Below are 21520 nucleotides of genomic sequence, written 5' to 3'. Positions count from 1 at the left end.
TGGTGGTGTCTGAGGTTGGGCTGAAATTTCTACTTTCTTTTCTTTTTCTCATACTTTTGAATGAAAATAGCAATGGTCACTGAGTCTTCTATGGAGGCCATTTCTGTCAGTGTGTGTCAGCTGTGCTCAGAGACTTCCAGTAAGAATCAGAATTATCAGGGGTGATGGACAGGAGAAAAGGTAGTGCACCTTGAAAGGGCTTAGTTGTAAAAATATGTGCTGAGCTGCTTATTCTTGCCAAGATGGTAGCACATGCAGAAGCATAACTTCAGGCACCTAGGAAACTTTATGGGCCAATGTTAAAGCACAAAAAATGTTAGGTGTATGGATATAGATGGGAGTTTAGAAGATTGTGCTTTTGGACTTAAGCATCTAAATTCCACATAAATCCTTTTATGAACGTCGACCTTTGCCTTTCTCTGTCACTTCTCTATCTGCACAGTGAGAACAACAGTATATAATAGATAATTCTACAATGAGGGTAATAACCTTGTCTCACTGCCTTGTGAAAATAAATAATGTGAAGCAATCAGCTATTGCAAGTGATGAGGAGTTACTACACTTTCTAAATCTTTCAGTCTGGCATCTTTCACTCTTGAACACAGAAAGGGAGATCAGAAATCCGTTAACAGTTTCTAACTGAAGAATCTTTGCTTTGGCTTCCTATTCCTTTAGTTTTTCCATTACAGCAACTTTAGGAAAAGGATTGAGGAAGATGTAGCTGTTTGTTGCTTGTTGCCTCCTCCCAAAGCAAAGTGTGAGAAAAGAAGTACTAAAATTATAAATTTTGGCTCCTCCTTATTTCCAATTCCATGTCTATTATTAAATCTTTCATGTCAAACATTTGTATGTCTACCTGGTTGATGAATTATACAGTATCTTCCTTCATCTTTAACATACAACTGACACTAAGTGCACAGAATTGAATATGTGGCCCCTCTGTCTGGGTAACTGTACCAAAGTGAGAGGTTACACTCTCTAATCTGCTGTCATCGAAGTGTACAGAGATTTAGTTCTCCAATTCAGAGATGATGATTCACATTAGAACAAAAAGTGTGGGTAATCACCATTTATCATCTGCTGTACAAATCTGATATGGGAATTCTCTGTGTTGCATTTTGGCATGCAAAGTAACTGCAGCCCAGGTGAGGCCTCATTGGCTAATGCAGGGTCAAATTGATGAGTATACCAGAAAATGAATGTTGCTCCTTTTAATGTTAATCAGTCACTCACTAGAAAAAATGACTCAGGTAAATATTTTACATTTTTTTCAATAATTAACGCTAGTTTGACTACTTAATTTTTACTTGTTATTGTAATTAGACACTTCTAATTAACTTCTGTCTAAACATATTTACTTAAGAAGAATTATTTACTTAAGAATTATTTTAAATCTATACTTATTGAAAATTATTACATTTTAAGAAGAAATACAAATATTTATGCTCAGTGTCATAGCAAGGTGTGGAGGGGGGAGCGGAGTGACCACACCGGGTGTTGAAGCGAAGGGTGCCAACAGGTGCTGAAGTGAAGGGGTGCCAACAGTCACTGCCCAGTTGGGGTGGGGCACAGGATGGAGCCACAAGAATCTCATTTGGAGGGGTGTGGGAAAGTGGGGAGGGCAACTCCTGCCACTACATGCACTCCTGGATCTGTGTGCAGGGTGAGGGTGGGCTGCCGCTGTGGGATTTGCCCTGGGTGCCAAACTTCCTTGCCATGGTACTGTTTATGCACAAAATAAAATTACTCAAGCATAGAACTTCAGCTTTGCTTCTTCTAGCCTAGGGGATTCAGCTTGAATTGAATGTCTCCTTGATGGACTGACAAACTAGCACCACAATCATTCCAAACATGTTAGGAACCTGTACTAGCACCACTGCCAGGTCACTGGAAGGATCTGGTTCTTTTAGGGCTTGGGCTCAGGCTTGCTAGGAACAGAAAGTTATAAAGCCAGAATGGTTGTGGAACTTCTTTCTTTGTCCCTAGCTGAACCTTCAGTATCTTTTCAGGAATCAGGCAATCATCTTACACTTGAGCTTTTTGTCCTCCTGCAACTAAAGTTTATCCACTGCTAATGTACTTATAAATTCTGGCATAGACAAATACTGGAACTTCTAATAAAATGATGCCTCTAAGATCATTCTTAGAGGAACATTTGGTTCATTTTATATTCATGAAACCCATCCAACAGACAACGAGTTAGGACATCACCCTTTAATTTTTCTGTTCAAGGTCATAGATTTATAGATTGTAGAGTTGGAAGGGACCACAATGGATCATCGTGTCCAACCCCTTGCCCCTGGCAGGAAAGAGGACCGAGGTCAGATGACCCCATCCAGGTGACTATCTAGCCTCCTCTTGAAGACTTCCAAGCTAGGTGATAGCACCACCTGTCTTGGAAGCCCATTCCAGATCCTGGCCACCCTTACTGTGAAAAATTTCTTCCTAATATCTAACCTAAATCCACTCTCAACTAGTTTACACCCGTTATTCCTAGTCACTCCCTGAGGCGCCTTACTAAACAGCGCTTCCCCTATTCCTCGTTGACCTCCCCTAATAAACTTATAGGCAGTCACAGGATCTCCCCTCAGCCGTCTCTTGTGAAGGCTGAAGAGATTCAGCTCTCTCCACCTCCCCCCATAGCATGAAGGCCACTAATCATGCGAGTGGCCCTCCATGAAGTTGCTGCACAGAAGATTAAGATATAACCATTGATATCAAGCTAAGGAAGTTTAATACTGTTGCCTTTAGCTTCTAAAAATCTTTGATTGTTCACCCTAACCTTTATGTATGTGGTTGCTAATTTGAAATGACTGGCAGTTGTTCCAATTAAGTCACATCTAAAAAGATTGCTACCCACCTGGCCCTATCCTCCACCAGCTGCTGCAGCCCCCCCAATGGGTGGCCCACCCAGCCCCACCCCCCAACTTGTACCCCCAGGCCCCCAAGGCTACCCCCACAACCCCAGGCACCATCACTTAACCCCCCCACCAGAAAAAGAACAGCCTCTGCTTACCTTAGAAGCAGGGGTGGTGGGGCTCCAGAGCCTCCTGGCAGAGTCCCCTAGGCAGCACAGGACAGCAGAGGGGCAGGAGGGCCCAGGCTGGGGCCACTGGGGCTGTCACCCTGCCCAGCACTGGGCGGGTGGAGCCCCAGTCAGCCATACGGCAGCTCCAACTGCCGGTAAGTGCCGGTTTTTTGTTTGTTTTTAAGTATGGGGAGGGGGGCAGGGTTGGAGAGCTTGGGGGGATGGGGATGGCCAGGGCAGGGATCAGGGGCCTTGGGTGTGGCTGGCAGGGGGAGGGGCTGGCCACGGCAGGGGTCAGGATCCTCGGGGGGTCTTGCAGGGGGAAGGGCCGGCCATGGCAGGGGTCAGGGGCCTTGGGGGGGCTGGTGGGGGAGGAGCTGTCTGCAGCAAGGTTTGGGGGGGTTGGAGAGTGGGCGGGGCCATTGGGGGTCCCCCCATGGTCCCCTCCCCCCTTTTCCAGCCTCCCCAACCCCTTACTCACCAGCACCAGAGCCCTGGTGCTGAAACATGTGGTCTGGTCCACCGCATGTTTCAGCACCAGGGCGAGGAGTCAACTATAGAGATGCTGTGGCAGCAAGAGCATCTCCATGGAGGACCCAGCCTCCGGTTGCCTCAGGGCATGGTCCTGGACTGTGCCCTGCACCGCTTTTGTAAGCTTTGATTTTTTTAGACTCCTGGAAGATTTTTTTGTTCCCACACGTGCCTGTTGACCCACCTCAAAGGGGTTTGGGGCAGGGCAAGAGGCATGTGCACACTCGTGTGGACGCGCCCTACGTGTTAGGAATGCTTAACTTCAAAAACTCCAAGAGGAGTTTCTAGGAGGCCGCAACAAACATTTTAGGCTGCAGATGGGTCTTGAGAGCAATTTTCATTTCCTGTTTTAAAGAGTAATATAAATCTCAAGCAGCTGCTTTGTTTACCCCCATAGGTAGCTATACTTCAGTAGTGAGATAAATAATTCCTATATATAGTGGCCCATATGTTCTTTTTCTTTTAAGGGATTAGTAGAAAGCAGGCAGACAAAAATGACATATATTTCAAATAGTTGTGCCAGTTATTCTTTACTTCTGTGTAGCTGCCACATGCTCCCCATTCCAGGCACCTGCCCCAACCACCTATTTTAGCTGAAAAAGGGAGGCATGAAGGAGGAAACAAAACTGGTATAAGCAGAAGCCAGATAGCTGTAAAATTGAAGCTGGAAGAACTGGAGCAATAGCTCTCCGGTGTCAAATTTAATGAGGCTAGTCATGTACTTAAAGTTAGACACATTCTTAAGATATTTGATGAAACTGGGGCCATAATTAGAATGGGTGTGTACATTCAGATTCTCAAGTGTGTTCAAATAAGCAGTGACAGATGGGGAGGCCTTGAAATGAGAAATGGCATTTTTCCAGTTTACATTTGGAAAGTATTAAAAAAGAATAGCTCCAAGACTGAGAACAACAAGCACTTGAGGACATGGAGTCAGTAATCTCATCACTCTAAATTAAAAATCATCCAGTCTATCTATTTTTCACCTGCACTCTGTCATACAAACTGCAAGGTAGTATATGTGTTGTTTGTGGCCAAGTTAACCCTATAAAAAGGGAGAGCATCTCATATCTGATCCCTCTGAGTTTCATCATCTCCAGTGATTTGATTGGGTTTCTTGTAAAACTCTCTTAAATCTCTGCCTGATTTGATTCCTATGTTTGGGAGCCTGTCATAGTGCAAAAAGCAAGTTTTTCACTGCCTCCAGAGGCTGTATCACATGTGAGATCTACTCAGTTTATTATTTGGCTAAAGGACTTTGTGCTTCAGAAGTTAGGAAAAGTTCAATCTTGGTTTAAGTCATAAATGATAAATTGGGAGGTATAATCTCAGTGCCCACTTGTCACATTTCAAAACCAAATTACACTTTGGCTTGAACAGCAGCTTCTGTTCAGAAAAGCTCCAGGACTGACATACAAGGAGGCTGATACAGGACAGAAATGGGCAATGACAAAGAGGGAAAAAATTATGCACGCTTTGTCAATGATGGAAATATTTACACTATAGATATTGCACGTGTCATGCCAGATGTACCAAAGATAGAGATTTGTAAGGTCATCCATGCAGCAAACTTCTTCCTGCAGCCCATATTCTGAAGACAGGCATTTGTTTTATTTGGTAGCTTTCTCAAACCACTTTTGCTGTCCTCTCAGGTAGCTAGTGTAATGCCAAGAACTTGTACTATAAGTAAATGGGTTGACAGACCTGAAGCTGAGAATTAATTGCAATTACTGGTTTTAGATGCAACTTCTTCCCTAGTAAACAGGTTTCTAGAGCTCTTCTAAGCCCAGCGCTATACACAGGTTACCTGCATGTTCCAAAGCATTTTCATGCTACTGCTTTTAGTCCCCATATTTACAAACACTATATATATTTTCCTTTTGAAAAATGATTTTCATAACAAACCCCAACATTAAAGAAGAAGGGAGACTAAAAGACTACCAAATCCTTGTAAAGCAACTCCAAACCCAATGAAGGAGAAAGGGGCATAAAGAACTGTTGACATTGTTTTCATTGAGAGATCTGCATCAATACTGCATAAAACCATGAGCAATATGCATATTTTCCTATATCTGCAAAGAACAGTATCCAACACACACAGAATGATTAATGTGAGGCTTTTTATACATAATCAAGCTTAAAGTACTTCTTATCAGAGTATTGTCCTTTTCTCTTCCATTATATATGATTTCATGCTCCCCAAATTCTTTACTGTAACAGATGTCACCCACCACAATTCTCTGAAAATTCTGTTCTTCCCTGTTAGCCAGTCAAGCCCCATAACCTTCATTTGATCTTTTCCCAAGTTCCAGCCTCACTAAAGGACTATGCACTGAACTTTTCCATCACTATACATTGGGCTTTCTTTCATCTCTATAACTCATCCTTCAAAACTGTCCAACTGTAGAGTCATGTTTTTTCTACCGTCAGCTCATCTCCTTCAACTTCACTCACCTTCCAGCCAAATCCTTCATCCTTCTCTGTAAGCACTCTGTAGTTAAAGCCATGGGTGACTGGTGCCTCCTGAGTCTGAAGGGCACGAGATTGCCAATGGAGTGGGGGGGTCCCCAGCAGTTGATCCCCCGATCACTGCGCGGGGCGGAGGGGGGTGGCACTTCTGGTTTCACAGCTGATGCTTCCAGGGGGTACATGGCCGATCTCAGGGGATGCATGTGCACCCACATGCACTCTCCTATGTGTCACCAATAGTTAAAGCCTTCCAGTCTTTCTTGCTATGGTTCCCACTGGACAGGAGTTGGTTACCTTTAATAAAACAACTCTTGTTAGAAGTATTTGTAAAACTAGTACAAATTTCAAATCATCATGGAAATGGAATCTTCTTACCTCAAGAGATGCTGTCTTAAGAATAAGTTTAAATAATACTGATTTGCTGGGTACAGAGGGGGATCTTGTGGGTTATTTTTAGCAATTTTTTGGCACACCTGTTCTGCAAGTGAAAAAGAAAGACTTCAGTTTCCATTACTGTTAACCTAGTGTTTGCAGTTACTTTATAAAATACATTCCAACAGAAAGAATATTCTTTTCCAAGTTTGTTCCAGTAACATCTTTGTGATCTCATTTCAAAAGGAAATGAAAAACTAGGAAACTGATGGCTATAGTAAAATACTATACACACAAACTTGATAATGTGATATATCACTACAGGATTGGATTGGGTGAGTAACTGAGCTGCATGTGAATAAATATTTTATTCAAGGTCATGTGACTTTGGAGGCTAATATGATGATGATGACAATGATGATGATGATGATGATAAAATGAGTCATGGTAAATGATTTTGATTTCCAAGTTTCTATTTAAGTTTCTCTCAACATTATAAAAAAGTCATCTTTTAAAACAGATATCTTAAAGGTGGATTTTTTACGTTCTTGCCTCTGAAACATTTTTGTATGTTGTTTAGAATATAAAGTAATTTAAGAATACCTTCACTGTGCAAGGAGTTGCCACTGGTCCTTCTTTCTTCTGCTTGGTAGTTATCAGAACAAAAATTCTTTTCTTCTCATATTTGATTAAGTCACTGTTAAAAAGCAGATTTACTGGAAGTGGAATAAGCAGAAGATACTGTGGTGTGTGAAATGGGCTGTATTCAATTTGGATTTGGATTTGGACTGAATTGGGGACAGTGATTCGATTAATTGATTCAGGTCACTGTCCCAATTTGATTTGGCTGAATCCGAATCTGAAGATTCGATGCTGATTCAGAGAATCAGTGATTCAGCCATAGACACAGCTTTAAATGTTTTTTCTACATACCTCGAGGTACCAGGCATGGCTCATGAATGCTGTGATGGTGGGGTGGATGGAGCATCCCACAGGATGTGTGCTGTTTGAAAGTGCACCTGGGACTGCAGTATAATGGGCCAGGTTGGAGCAGCCCTGGCTAGCAGGGGGTTCTGGGGGTCAGTCTGCCAGCCTGGGGCTGCTCCCACCCACCTCCACCTTTGGCTCAATGTGCTGCAGAGGGGCTGGCTGGGACATGAGGGTGCTCCAGTTTGGGACTAGCCAGCAAGCAGCCCCTATACTGAAACACCTCATGCCCCCGCCAGCCGGGGCAGCATCTACACCTATGCTGCTGCAGAGGAGAAAACTCCATAGCAATATATTGTATTTACAAGTTCTATCCTGCTGCAGAGTTAATTAGTTTACTCCAGCCTAATAGGGGCACATACATAGATGTGTGATGTTTACTGTGGAGCTAATTAATCAACTCCTCAGTAAACATTTCACGCACCCACTGTTCTTATAAAAGGGGTACAGCTAGTGCAGGAGGAGCATAATGTCCTCTCCTTTCCATCATTCCCCATCCTTTCCAACATTCCATCTCTATTTTTCCCTCTAGTTGCAGTGGATCATGCCTTAAGGTGTACTCGGATGAAGCAGCAACGTCTTTGGAAAGCACAATTATTTAACAATTATTTTTGCTAAACATTTGTATTGCAGAAGGGCCAAGAAGTCCCAGTTAGGATCAGGACAGCATTTTGCTAAATTGTAAAGAAACACATGTTGAAACAATGTTTAAATCCTGAAGTCCTTGCTGCCTAATTCAAGAATTAATAAAGCAGCAAACAATAGATAGAGAAGGAAGAAAAAAGTATTAATAAGAAACTTATGGATACATAGGTTAGCTAATTAGTGCACAATTGAGGCACTCATACAAGATCACTTGTACTAGTGATCACCTATTGGCTCCCATGTAATTGTGCTTGGCCTCTGTGCAGGATGCATGACTGGTTGTTGTCTCTAGTGGGTTATGGAATAGAGAAAATCCCACACAATTTACTGATTCATTTTGATGCACTGGCTGGGGGAGTAGTTAGTTGATTGGACGATTTCACAATGATTACACACTTAATTCATACAACACAATTTTATTTTAAAATTCTTTGCTACACATATAATACTGCCTAGCTTTAAGAAATACCACAAACATTAAGAACACAATAACTACATATATCAGAAACAATGCTCCAAATGCACTTCCTTCCCAAACAATGCTATAAGAATTAGTATTACAAAAACAACTACAATTACAACTAAAAGTTAAATTTGAATCAATACTATTATTTTCATAATATACTTACAATCCTAGAATTCCAAGAAGCCAAACACCTAAATATGGTTTCATTCCTCAGTAGTACAATTTAATGGGTTGCCCTCAGTAGTACGGTTCAATGGGCTCGCCTCAGCAATACAATTCAATGGGTTGGCCTCAGCAGTGATAGGACTAAGTCCCCTTCCTTCAGTCCCTTTCAGGTGCTCTGCAGCTTCAGCGTGAACTAAGAGATTCGTGTTCATGGAGAGGGTGGTTCAGGTGATCAGTCTGATCTGGTCTACACTTGCGATTCTTCCTTCGTTGTTCTGCAAGTGTAGTCACCTCCAATTTGGGAGAGTAGGTTACAGTTTTTATGGTCATTTTTAGGTTAACTTTGTTAAAGACCTCTAAAGATAAAATTCAAGAGTTAAGACTTTGAGCAAAGTCAGGATCTTTCGCATGTAGACCAAAACAATGGCCTAGATAAGGAGATAAATCTTGTCTTCTTCCTAAAACTGGCTAATGGGCAACTATTACAAACATTCAAACTATTTCATTCAATATGACAGTTGTGGCTTGGCCATCACATCCCTTCTTCAGTCAAACTACCTGCCATTCTATCTGGTAAATATTACCTATGCTGGGGTAGAGAGAAGAATATACTTCAGTTGGTATCGAGGGTTATAATTTGTAAAGGAAATGATTTTGAATACAATTGAAATGTTAATAAGCCTGTCTCTGTAAAAATGAATCTGAATGTTAAAGTTATATACTGAAATGGATAGTAGAATCATTTTTTCAGATGTACTTGTGCTGTTATTTCCCCATGGAGAGAACATAAACCATAACATAGTATGGAAAAGTTAGTATTTTCAAGTTAACTGATGCACAAAATAATTTAAGCACTTGATGTTGCTTTATGCATAGGTATTTAAATATATAAAGAGATTTTAACAGATACATTTTAAATATTTAAACATGCCATTAAGTCTTATTAATGTTATGTTTTTATTTTTCAAATGAAAAATTCAGAAGACTTCCCAAGTCTTTCATCTTGATGAGGCAATGCATTTATCTTAATTATTTGCCAGATACTTAAAAAAAATATTTTGTGAATATTTAATGTTTAAAATAAAATATATATGTATTCCTCTTTTCTGTAAGAGCTGTATGGAGTAACATTAGCATTTAAGTAGCTATTTTGGGTAGAGTTAATACAGTTTTTATATATATAGTTTATTATTTATAGTGTCAGAATATGATTATATGCACTCTGTCACTTCTATAGCTGCTTTTATATGAGAATCTCAAAGCATTTTAAATCTGTTAATAAGCTCTGCTGTGTACCTGTAAGTTAAAATAATATTGTTCTCATGTTACAGACAGCTCATCTGACTCTTAGGACAAAGTCTTGAAAACCGAGGAAGCAGGTGTTTGCAAAACAGGAATTCTGTACTGTTTATGTAAGAAGTATGAGCCAGTGGTGTCTCAAGCATAATATACAGTGGAGATACTGTGGTGTGGCTCAGGAGCAGATTCAGAGTGGGCATGGCAGTATGGTTGTCCCCCAGCCCCTGCAGCTGTGTTGCTCATGAGTTCTTGGCACACGGCTCCCAAGCCCAGGGATTTAGTACTGCCACCTATGCTCATCACCTTTTTTCCCCTGCTGCTGAATTTAGTAGAGAGAGGAAACATCTGTAGCACTCATCCTCTGGCACTTCGGCTATACCCCACCTTGACCAGCTGGTGAGCTCAGGGCTGACCCCACTTTGACCAGCTGGTGAACTCAAAGCCTACTGTTTATGCAAAGCTTCAGTAGGAGACCATGCTGATTGGACAGTGAGCTCAGAGCTCACTGCATATGCAGCATAGCCAAAGTAGGGCGCAGTTCCATTCCTGAACCCACTACTGGTGTGGCTCAGTTTGGATATCTTGGAAAAATGAAAAGGCACTTCTTTTTTATATATGGTTGACCATCTAACAAGATTGAAAGATAGTTCACATAAGAGCTTGAGAGACAGCACAAATATATGCAGTATTATATCATTTAAGAGAAATATCTGAAAGGCAATCAGATTAGCTCTGCCTTTCTGAATTCTCAAGACATATCTTAATTAAAATGGTGACTGGGTATTGATAATTCTGTAGCTTTGTAGCTTTGTCTGTTGCTGAGTGTCTGTATATTTTTCTACACAAGTCACTCATGGCTTTGCAGTTGATGATCTAACTGATGCCCTGATTTGTATGCAAAGCTAATGTCCAACATACTATGGATTTTTTCATGCAACTATCCTACCTTTTTTCTTAGCCAGAGAGACTTGGCAGTATAGTGCTGTGCACTGTCCTGGCTGCCTTCTTCTGCAGTTTGCACAGATGGCTTCATCTGTGGACATGACCTTGGATATCATGCATCAGACAATGAACTTCAGCAGTAACTAATATTGCATGTGCAGGGTACAACAGTAAGTAAATGATGAAACGTCATATTTACAGTATTATGCTTTACTTCATACATGTGCGTGCAGTATAATTCTATATGATATTATAGGACATAGGTAGAGATATGTCATCTTCCACTTGACCCTGCTCTTTTGTCTCTCTGTCTTACACTTGGAATGATGATCATATGCCATACTGATAGATACAGCATAAGGAATGTAAATAAAATATGGTAGATTCCTGGATTATAGTTTCATTATGGTTGATTTTTTTTATTTATTAAGAGGTCCTATTATTTGCTTATATTTAAGGATTTTTTAAAAAAGCATTAGGAAAATTCCAAGATACTAAAAGAGATACAATCAAACCACCATTTCATTTTTTCACTATCAGAATGCTAATACAGTTAAAATTGGCTTTATTTTATATGTTTTTGCTTCCTCTAAGACACAGTTCATCATCTTTTTTCAGTAAAACGAAGTCCTTAAGTATCCCTCTTGCCATGTACCGAAGAGTTTATTAATGTATAAAGGTTACATTAAAAATAAATAAAAACTAATGCACATACTCATCTTGGGAAGAATACATCAACTTTGTAATGTCAAATGTGGATAGAGGAAGACCCAGGAAAGCAACTGAGTAAGTAAACATCAAATGAAAAAGAATCCTTTCAAAGGATTTCAGAAAAATCCTGTCAGTCGCACCTGTACCTCAAAATTCCAAAGCTACTTATTGAGCTAAGGAAGTACATGTCTTTACTGCCAGTAAAAATAATGATTTCCAGCTTTTAGCATCAAGTAATGAACAATTACAACATGCAGCTGCCATAGCTTTTCTCTTTCTTCCAATTAACTCCAACACCTCCAACATGCTACCATTTGAATTGAATTGACCATTTTTTCTCCAAATACCCTTCCTGGACTTGATCCAGAGACTATTGGATCAAGCCTCCTGAATAGGAGTTCAGAACTGTGGCGGCTACTTAAAATTTGCCTTTTTGGTGGTCTTAAGAGAGCATCTCTCCTGCTTTTAAATGCTAGATATTCAAACAACCTTTTAGGAAGGTCTTAAGAAAAAAATCATTAATGCGCCTCTCTGAAGCAAAAGGCCACTGCCTAATGCAAATTCTCATTGTGTTATCTTTAAATTTCCAAAACCGTGGTATATCAAAGTGGTGTAGTCTTCATGCTGCACGATGTACAAGATACATATCAAGCATGGATTCAGTTTATAAATTAGTTCCACAATGAATCTGCACAGTTTGTACAATTTTAAGATTAGCTACATTATATGTGGGTCCCCATGTGAAGAGCTCATTCCTGCTGCCTTTGAAACCTGCTCATTCTTATTGTTCAAGTTTTAAATTAATAAATAACTCAGTCATTTTCAGTTAATATACATTCAGTGTAAAGAACAATAGTTCTCAAACTATTTTAGACTTAAGGCACCTTTCAGAAAATGCTGGCTTTTATCTTGGACTCATTTCTGACTACAGAAAAATAATAGAGCAATTCTTTTGTTGCAGACACCTCAAAATGATCACAATCATTCAAAATATTTTGATACTATAGTGTCCTATTTGAAATATCTATGTTTAGCTTGTAAAAAACGTAGGTGCTTGCATACCTACCAGTTCTCATACTGAATGGCACTGTTAAAAGGCATCTTTGTTTGGAGTCACTGGTTGAGTCACACTATTTAGAGTATTTTTTGTAACATTTAAGCATGTTTTGTGTCATCCTAAATGGAATTTTTATATTAAATCTCAAATTAAGTATGCTATTGTTAGGACCTTGTTATACATTAATTTTATTTAGCTCCTGAAGTTCTTAACCCCTGGATTGGCTAGGGACAGAAGTTACATATCAACCAATTTAAGTGATCAGAAACAGGCTTAAACCTGTAACAGAATACAAGTTCAGTGCACTTAAACCTGAAAATGGCTGAAACTGGTTTAGGATAAACCTGGCTGAATGATGTAGTATCAGACTTAACTGATTTAGGTTAAACCAGTTTATGAAACTTCTGTCCCAGACCCCTTTCTGGTTCAAGTTAAATCAGTGTCCCCCAGCATCCCATCATTTTGTAGCCCTGGGCTGGGCTGAGCTGTCTGCTCCAGGAGAGCAGAGATGGCCTCTGCTCCCTAGGGCTGGCTCACTGGCCTTGCTGGCTGGCTCACTGCCCCCCCCCCCCCCAGGCAAACCCCTGCTGGGGTCTGAGGCCAGGGACATGGGATAAAATTCCTTGCCCCTGAGTACAGAGCTGCCCTGCTCTGCTTAATTAGTATTGGCTGCGACTGTGAACTACAAATCCAGGGGCACCTAGAAGCATGAAGAAGAAGTAATAAGCAAACCTGCAGAAACCTGATGCTGTGAGTCTGGACTGCAAATCCTAGCAACCTTGGGGGCAGCAGGAAGAAGAAGTGAACATGCATCCCATGCTGGCTATATGACAGAGAGCCAAGCTCTAATGCCCCCTAGCTTCTGGCTTGAGCCACTGCAGGCATGTGGCTGCATTTCCTGAATCAAAAGCATATGTCTATTCATTTGCCTATTGGTTCAATCTTTGCAGTGTAGACTAACCTGTAAAGACTGAATCAATTCAGCCTCAGGCTTTTTGACTGTCTGTACTTAGCCATTAACACCTGAAACTAGTTTTAAACACACTGTTGGTGGCTTGAAGTGATGGTATTTCAGGGTATGTTTATCTCTGATCCATGTTACCCAGCTCATGTTCCATTAATGTGTGCAGTACCCCATAGATGAGCAGTCCTCCAGTATCCCATGGTGCAATGTCCCCACCCCACTTCTGTTCTGTTTGTACAAACTTTCTACCCCAAGAACTCTACCCAGGGGGTGGTTCTGGCCCCTAGCCAACTCATTTTCCCACCCCTGGGGGTATGACCTTCCCACCCTCAGGGGTACAACCCTGTGCAAGAAGCCTTCAGAGCACATGCCAGCAGGGCATGGACAGGTCCAGGAGTGGGGTCTAGGTGGGGCAGGCGAAACAAGGTGGGGGTCAGATCTGGTCCCTATGAGCTCAGGGTTCCTTCCTGGGGCAGGGGCAGTAGCTTCTCCAAATTAGCACGTTAATAAGCCAAAAGGACCTTCCCTTACTACCCCCACATCCCAGCCACCCCAGGAAGCATGACCAGCACCCCTCACACTCCAATCCCAAGTACCAATTCATTAAAATATGAGGCCTTCTTTAATTTTTTTTCTCTTTATTTCTTTTAAAATCTTTAAAAAAATTATATTTTTATTTTATCCAGAAGTGACTGACTTCCTTCATTTTACCACACTTCCCCCACCCCCATTTTCTTCCCACCTCCCATTTCATTACTCACCACATCCCATTAACTTTCTGCCTCCCAGCTTTATGTTTCTACCCTGTCCCCAACCCATTTGCCACACCCCCCAAATTGGAGCAGGGATTGAATCCTGTCCTGGTTTACCAGTTCTGTAGTAGCAACTCACAGCTGTAACTCCTAGTCAGACCCTTGATCACCAGCCCTCTAGTGGCAAGTAACAGGTGTGCAGGTGAGGGACAGTCAGAAAAGTTTTTTAGTCTTAAGGTATGACTGAGATATTTAGCCCACTTAATAGCGTATATGTACTTAAATAGAGGCTTGAAAGTTACCCCAGACAGCAGGAGTCATTGGGCCAATCCTGAAGATTTTATTCATATAAAACTCCAATTAATTGATACACAATTTAACCAAATAAATATGAAGTAAAACCTAAAATAAATGTTTTCAGAGACTTGCCTATTGTAGGTACACCCTCTTGAGATTGGAAATTTGAGAGGAGAAAGGATTAGATCACCACCATGTGGAAAGTATCCAGGAGCCTTACTAAGAAGCATGGATTTGACCATAAGTCAATTTTTATGCTGCAAAATGTGAAATCATAATATTTTTGCTACTCAGACCAAAGTTTATTTCAAACCTGATTTATTGTGGCATAAAAAATATGACCAGTCACATGCAGAAAGCATACATAAAAGAAAAAGAAGCATGAAACAGTGTGCCATTGAAATGAATAAATCTTTGAGAAAGTTTTAACCCTGCAGTTAATTTTTGAAAATTGTCTAAACCCTTACTGTGTTAAACATATTTTTCTGCTTCTTATGGCATCTGTTATCTCTCAAATCCAATCTTGGTTTGTTGTTGTTGTTGTTGTTTTTGATTTACTGATTCGTGATGGTATTTTAAAAGTCAGGTCTGCCACAGATAAGGATTGGAGAAGAGGCAAGTACAAAGAGGGCAAGCCCTTCTGCAAGATGTTCAGAAAATATCAAGATCTGTAACTCAGATTCTTTTACAAACAAACAAATAAATAAAACCCCCCAAACCTCCAAAGAGATAGCTGAGGAATTTAGTAGCTGACAAGCTTGTTGGAGCAAGATAGTCCAAAGTCAGGCAGAAAGCAGGTCAGATTTGTAACTTATGGGTACATAGCATAAGCTATTGTAAGCAGCAGCTTACTTCACCAGATGCTCTGTTTGGTTAGTCAATCAATGATAGGAAGTAATCACCTATAATCTGTACAAATAGTACCTATACAGATACTTTTGATACAACTGGTAGTTTTGCTATAGGGGATCTTTCTTACATTGATTCTGACATTAATGTTTGAGCCAGACTAGATTAAGGCTTGTTCAACATTGCAAGGTTTAGGGCAAAAACCAAGGTGAAGAAACTTCCTGTTTGCAGACGATGTGGCCTTGGTTGCCTACAGTGAGTCTTCCCTGAAAAATCTTTTGGGCAGATTTTATGATTCATGCAAAAACTTTTGGATGGCAATTAGTCTCAAGAAGACTGTGATCATGTACCAAGGGGTGGAAGAACCAGTTTCTGACACCACTGTGGAGGGTAAACCTCTGGACATCATCAACAGCTTCTGTTACTTGGGTTCTATGATCAGCAGGAATCTTGACCTTCAGACTGAATTGACTAATACAAATGGAGAAGCAGCTAGCAGTTTGGGGCTATTACAGAAACATGCATGGAATAACAGCAAACTATCAGTTAAGGAGAAGATATGAATCTATCAAACTTGTGTGCTGTCATCGCTACTGTATGATTTCAAAACATAGATTACATCAAGACACTGAACAGCTTCCACATGAAATGTCTGCATAAGATCCTGAAAATAAAGTAGGAAGACAGAATACCAAAGACAGATACTAGATTACACAGGACTGACTGTCAGCACAGCATGTGATAGGGCCTCAGAGCCCAGTGACTCTGTGCCCGACCTGACTGTGCTGTGAGTCTTTGAGACAGTTAGAATTTGGCTGTACCCAGGGGTTCTCTGTTTCTCATCAGCTATGACTGGATATAATAGAATATTTTATTAAGGGAAGAATTTTGATTCTATTGCAGCTTGACTCTATGCACTGAGCTTAACTTGTCTTCTGGGGCTCCAGCCTTCCCTATGCTGCACCATGCAGCACTCTGATGTTCATGTACCATCACACCCTAGATCTTTTAAGGGCAGAGTCAGTTTCTCTTTTTTATTTTTCTTGTTGCTACAGCTCATAGTTGCATTGGCCTGCCTCCCTACTATGACGGGTACTGTCACAGGGCACTAAGGTGCCTGTTCCTTTAAGAGCAGAAACTGCCTAGGAAGAGGGCCCTAAGAGCCAGACAGAAGCCCACATGTACAGGTTACTATGGCAGCAGGCTAACAAGTAAATTAGCCTGCATCTGGTCAGCTGACCAGAAGATGCCTGGCCCTGAGCATATAGAAACCCCAGGGCTGGAACTAGAGGCTGAGTTCTCTGTCAGCAGTCAAGGGGGAAGGAGTGGTCAGAGAAGAAGCACACCAGAAAGGCTTGACTGCCTGTTCTATTCCTGGTAGGATTAAGGGGCTCCAGGAGCTCACCAGATACCCTGGCCTACAAGGCACTTAGTGCTGGGGGAAGTTTGATTTTTATTTTTTTTTAAAGGGGCAGAGCACACCCTGAACTCCATGTATTATGTTATAGCCCAGGGGCTCATATTTTAGTTGCTGTTTATACAGTGGTGGATCAGGCTGAGGATATTGGGGAAGGAGGAGGCCTCATCGGGGTCCCCTACGGTGTGGGAACCCCAGCACCAGAGAAGGGCGCAGTAACAAGGGGGTGAATAGACCCCAGCACCAGTGTGGGGTGCAGAGACAGGGCTGCAGAGAGCCTGGTGAGGACAAGAGGCCGAGCTATAGCAAGGCCCCAGGAGAGACAACATTTAAATAGTATCCATGAGGCTTGGGGCATGGTACAGGGGTGGTTTTGGAGTCACACATCTACCCCATAAGGCTGAGGGTGTCTGGCTGAGGCATGCATTTTGAAGAGGGACCCAAAAGAGGTCTCAGAACCCAAAGGGTTCAGTGGGGTCCATCAAGACCATGTCCAGAATACAAACTCGAGGGCAGCCTCCTGATTTATTAGAATTACCAGCAAGACATGGCAGGAGAGAAAGAGGGTGCCCATGGGGCAGAATTGCATGGTCAAGGAGCCCTAGGGGTATCATGGCTATCCCTGGGGACCCCACACCATGACAGGTACCTGGGCCTTAACTGCCCTCATTGGGGCCTTAAAAGGAAGAAAAGAAATGAAGCAGGTCACCGTTCCCCTCTGTCTTTGTCCCTTTTCATTCAGGGTTGGTACTCTTTCAAAAAAAAAAAAAAAAAAAAAAAAAAAAAAAAAAAAAAAAAGAAGACTCCTAGATGCAAAGGCCCTATCCTTGGGTTCTTTGCCTTTGTCTTGACTTTGCATCTTAATCCTGTGTCTTAATCCTGCCGTTGGGCAGGGCCTTCCTCACTGGCATCCTGATGGACTCTCCCTCCTCCCCCCCCCCCCGGCCTGGCCAAAAAAGAAAAAAGACTGGATTTTGTTTCTGGCATGCCACTCATTCTGCAGGCATCCCTTCCTCTGAAAAAGTTTCCTCTGGGCTTCCACTGCTGCTCTGCCACAGCCTAACTGCCAGCATTCTGGCTGTCTTAGTGGAAGCTCCTTTGAGTGTCTCTGCCAGCTTGCTTCAGTCTTTGCTCTCTCTCTGGAGCAGTTTCTCTTTCTCCCTCCTCCTCTTGCTGCCACACCCCCACTTCTTCTTCAAGCACAATGTTTTTGCTTTGTTGCCAGCATGTGTTTGGGCTCAGGATGGGAAAACTCAAGCAGCTACAGGATGGTACAGTCCACAGCACATAGCTGCTCGTAAAATGGGTTTTCCTCCACGTCCTCTTCTGCTACATCCAGTCTGGTAAGTTATCTGCTGTTGCAGGAGATAGTGGGGTTTTCTCTCCTCTTAATACTCATACACTTAGAAATCACTATCAAGAAGAGGAGGTTGCAATGGATAAGCCATGTCAGGAGAATGGGAGGACATATCCCCAAGAATATTTTGTACAGTGAGATATTTTGAGGTGGCTCTAGAAAGCAGGAGTAGTAGTATATGGCTCTCTGCCCTTCAATGCAAATGTGACAGGTGGGTGGGACCAGAAGTCCTGCCCCCTTCGCTCCACCCTCTTTCCCCTTCTATGATGTGTGACATCATCAGCCACACCCCCCTGACCCCGGTCACGTGGTGCATGACATCAGCAACTCCACCCCTGACCCTGGTCACGTGGTGCATGACATCAGCAACTCCGCCCCTGACCCAGAGCACATGGTGCGTGACATCAGCAACTCTGCCCCTGACCCCAATCATGTGGTGTGTGACACCAACACCACATAGTTCATGACATCAGAAGGACAACCCAGGCAGACCCTCAAAGCCCAACCCCTCATGCTGCAAAATCCGCCCTAGATCACATGGTGCTGTTATGGCCTATCAGGTCCCTGACCACTCTAACCCCCCCTACGCTGGAGCACAGGCATGGCCTATGGGGTGGTAGGGTGGTGATGTGACCCCTCTAACAACCCGCCCCAACACCCCCAACCAATTGGCAGGGGTTTCAGAGGCCTCAGACCTCCCAAGAACAATGCTGAACCAATTGGAATGAGTACAGTGGGGGTGGGGTTTAGGCGGCAAACCCACTAGGTCCATCTGCTTTCCCAAACGACCCCTCTGTTTATCTGAGACCGTGCTAAAGCAAGCAAGGGCAGATATGGATTCTTTCACAATGCCTGTAGGCCCACTCACTACACCACCAAGACGGCCTTATAGAAAGCGTTACCGTAGAAATAGTTTTGAGGAGGAGACCCGACTCCTTGTCCAAAGACTCTTTGAGACGCCTGACCCTGTTGGGGAAGAGCCTGTGAACAGGCAATTGGAGGAGACCCAGGGCCTCGAAGCAGACGTTGAGACTTTGGAAGATGGTATCTTTGTGCCTGAGCCTGCGTGCGAAGTAGAGGTCACTGCAGAGGAGAGACCGGTAAGAGACTTGGAGCATGAATGTGGGGGTCTTTGGGTTGTGACGGTAGTGGTGGGGTTCACTTCATGGCACGTGTGTGTTTGGAAGTAGCTAACTAACTTAGTCCTTTATTTGAATTCCTTTGCAGCTAGATGAAGCCTTTTTAATGACACCAGAAAACCTCCTCACCAGTACACCAGAAGGAAGTGTATGCTTCTGCAGAGAACAAAGACCTGATGAGGCTGAAGAGTTAAGAAGTCATCTCAGCATCGAATCTACACAAGCTCTTACATCACGTGAACGTAAAGTTTTCATGAAGTCTCTTGTTCGCGTTTCCTTTTATGGCATAATGAAATACTGCTTGAGGCAGAGACTTTTTGACCTATGCTGGGGGTGCACATTTGACTTAGGGGGTCAAGAAGCCCACGAATGTATTACTTGGTTAGATGAAGACATAAATAAAATAATTCAGGATCTTTGCCAGGAAATATGTCTTGATAGCATTTTCAATGCTGTTATAATCATAGGGTTTGCCAGGAACAGTCTCAGAATTACTGAGAAACACTTAATTCAGGTTAGACAGCTTCTAAACACGGTGTATTCTGCAGAAGATCCTAAGGCTGCCCTTCATGATTTGATCACTGAGGAAGATGAAACACTCATACCCCATATTGAACGCTTAATTGGTGCTAGAGATTATAAAACCCTGCTTAAGAGAAGGGAATAGCAAAACGAGTTTGGGGCGTACCTCTGTTGCTGTTCTGGGTGGGAGACTGGGGAATGTGAGGCTGTAAAACACAACAACAGTTTTCTACATCTAATGTATTTTAGCATTTGCTTTAGTGTCTTGGATATCTTATCACATACATATAGGGTTTTTTTGTAAAGATAAAACAATGAGACTTAATGGTCATTAGAAATGATAAAAATCCTTCTTAGGAGAAGGGGTAACAAAACAAACTAGTAAAATATTGTAAAAGTTTTAATGGAAATAAAGACTGAATTTAAAAACATATATTCTCACAGCTTTTGTATGGTATGGGTGGGGTGGGGTGGGGGTCTTGTTATAAAGATAAAACAGACCTCAAAAAAAAAAAAAAAAAAAAAAAAGATGACCATAAGTTATCTCTTACCAAAAGGCCTGCTGTAAAGATAAGGCCGACAAAGCATAATGGTCACTGGATATGATAAGAAACACTTCTTAGAAGAAAGTTTAACAAAATAAACTAATAAATATTATAAAAGTTTTTAAGGGAAATAAAGACTGAATTTAAAAATATATATTCTCACAGATTGTGTATGGTATAGGGGTGACGGGGGTGTGTATCATAAAGATAAAAAAACAAGCGGCCTGGTGTGTCCAGATTGCCACATGTTTTAAGACTAAAAGGGAGTGGAGGTGTCTTTTAGTGCTGACTATTTTAATACAGTTATATTTTACTTTATACATGCACTATTTTCCTTAATCTATTATTTAATTTTTAATACAGAAGACTTACTTATTGTATCATTTCATTTATATTACAGAGAGCTTATCAGGTGGGGAAGCCCCAGGCCATTTTACCACAATAAGGTAAAAATTATTTTAAAAGGATCGGGTTATTTGTGGCAGTGTTGCTATAATCACACTAAGTTATAACAACTGTTTGTTTTCAAACAGAACCTCTTCTTCTAAAATAGAAAAGCAGAACAAGCACATACAGTCATGTTTTTACCCAGTAGTAAAAGGTAATTTTTCTGAACCTGTGTGTTTCCTGTGGGAGGAGAATCTGTGTGTAGGGGTTAAGCAAATTTTAAATTTACAGTGTGTGAGGAAAGTGAATTCTCAATGCTGAGATATAAATGTTATATTTCCTAAGTGATCACACGCACCACACCTGAAGAAGAGCAGGAACCTGGGCAGAGACCTCTAAAAGCACAGCCTGCAGATCATAACACCCAAGGATCAGAAGACGGATGGGACAGAACAGAAGGGTACGATTCCTCAGAGGAAAACAAGCCACATACCTCTGAGAAACTCACATGTAAAAAGACTAGGATTCACACCCCCAAAACAGGTGATCTGAACCCTGTGAATAAGAAACCCAGGACTGATTGCTCGCACAATTTACAAAAAGAGGAGAGTCTTTCTCC

The 21520-nt window shown here is 41.8% G+C and overlaps 1 long non-coding RNA gene across 1 annotated transcript; it reads left to right on the top strand.

Moving 5' to 3' along the window:
• Positions 1-20892: 20892 nt before the first annotated feature.
• Positions 20893-21292, top strand: LOC132252211 (uncharacterized). The gene is made up of 3 exons (XR_009464110.1): positions 20893-20960; positions 21048-21115; positions 21247-21292. It is a non-coding gene; the product is annotated as an uncharacterized LOC132252211 (long non-coding RNA).
• Positions 21293-21520: the final 228 nt, after the last annotated feature.

This window comes from Alligator mississippiensis, chromosome 8 (assembly GCF_030867095.1).
Source record: "Alligator mississippiensis isolate rAllMis1 chromosome 8, rAllMis1, whole genome shotgun sequence".
NCBI lineage: Eukaryota > Metazoa > Chordata > Crocodylia > Alligatoridae > Alligator > Alligator mississippiensis.
The sequence above is the reverse complement of the archived record's forward strand: the minus strand, read 5'-3'. Positions and strand labels throughout refer to the sequence as shown.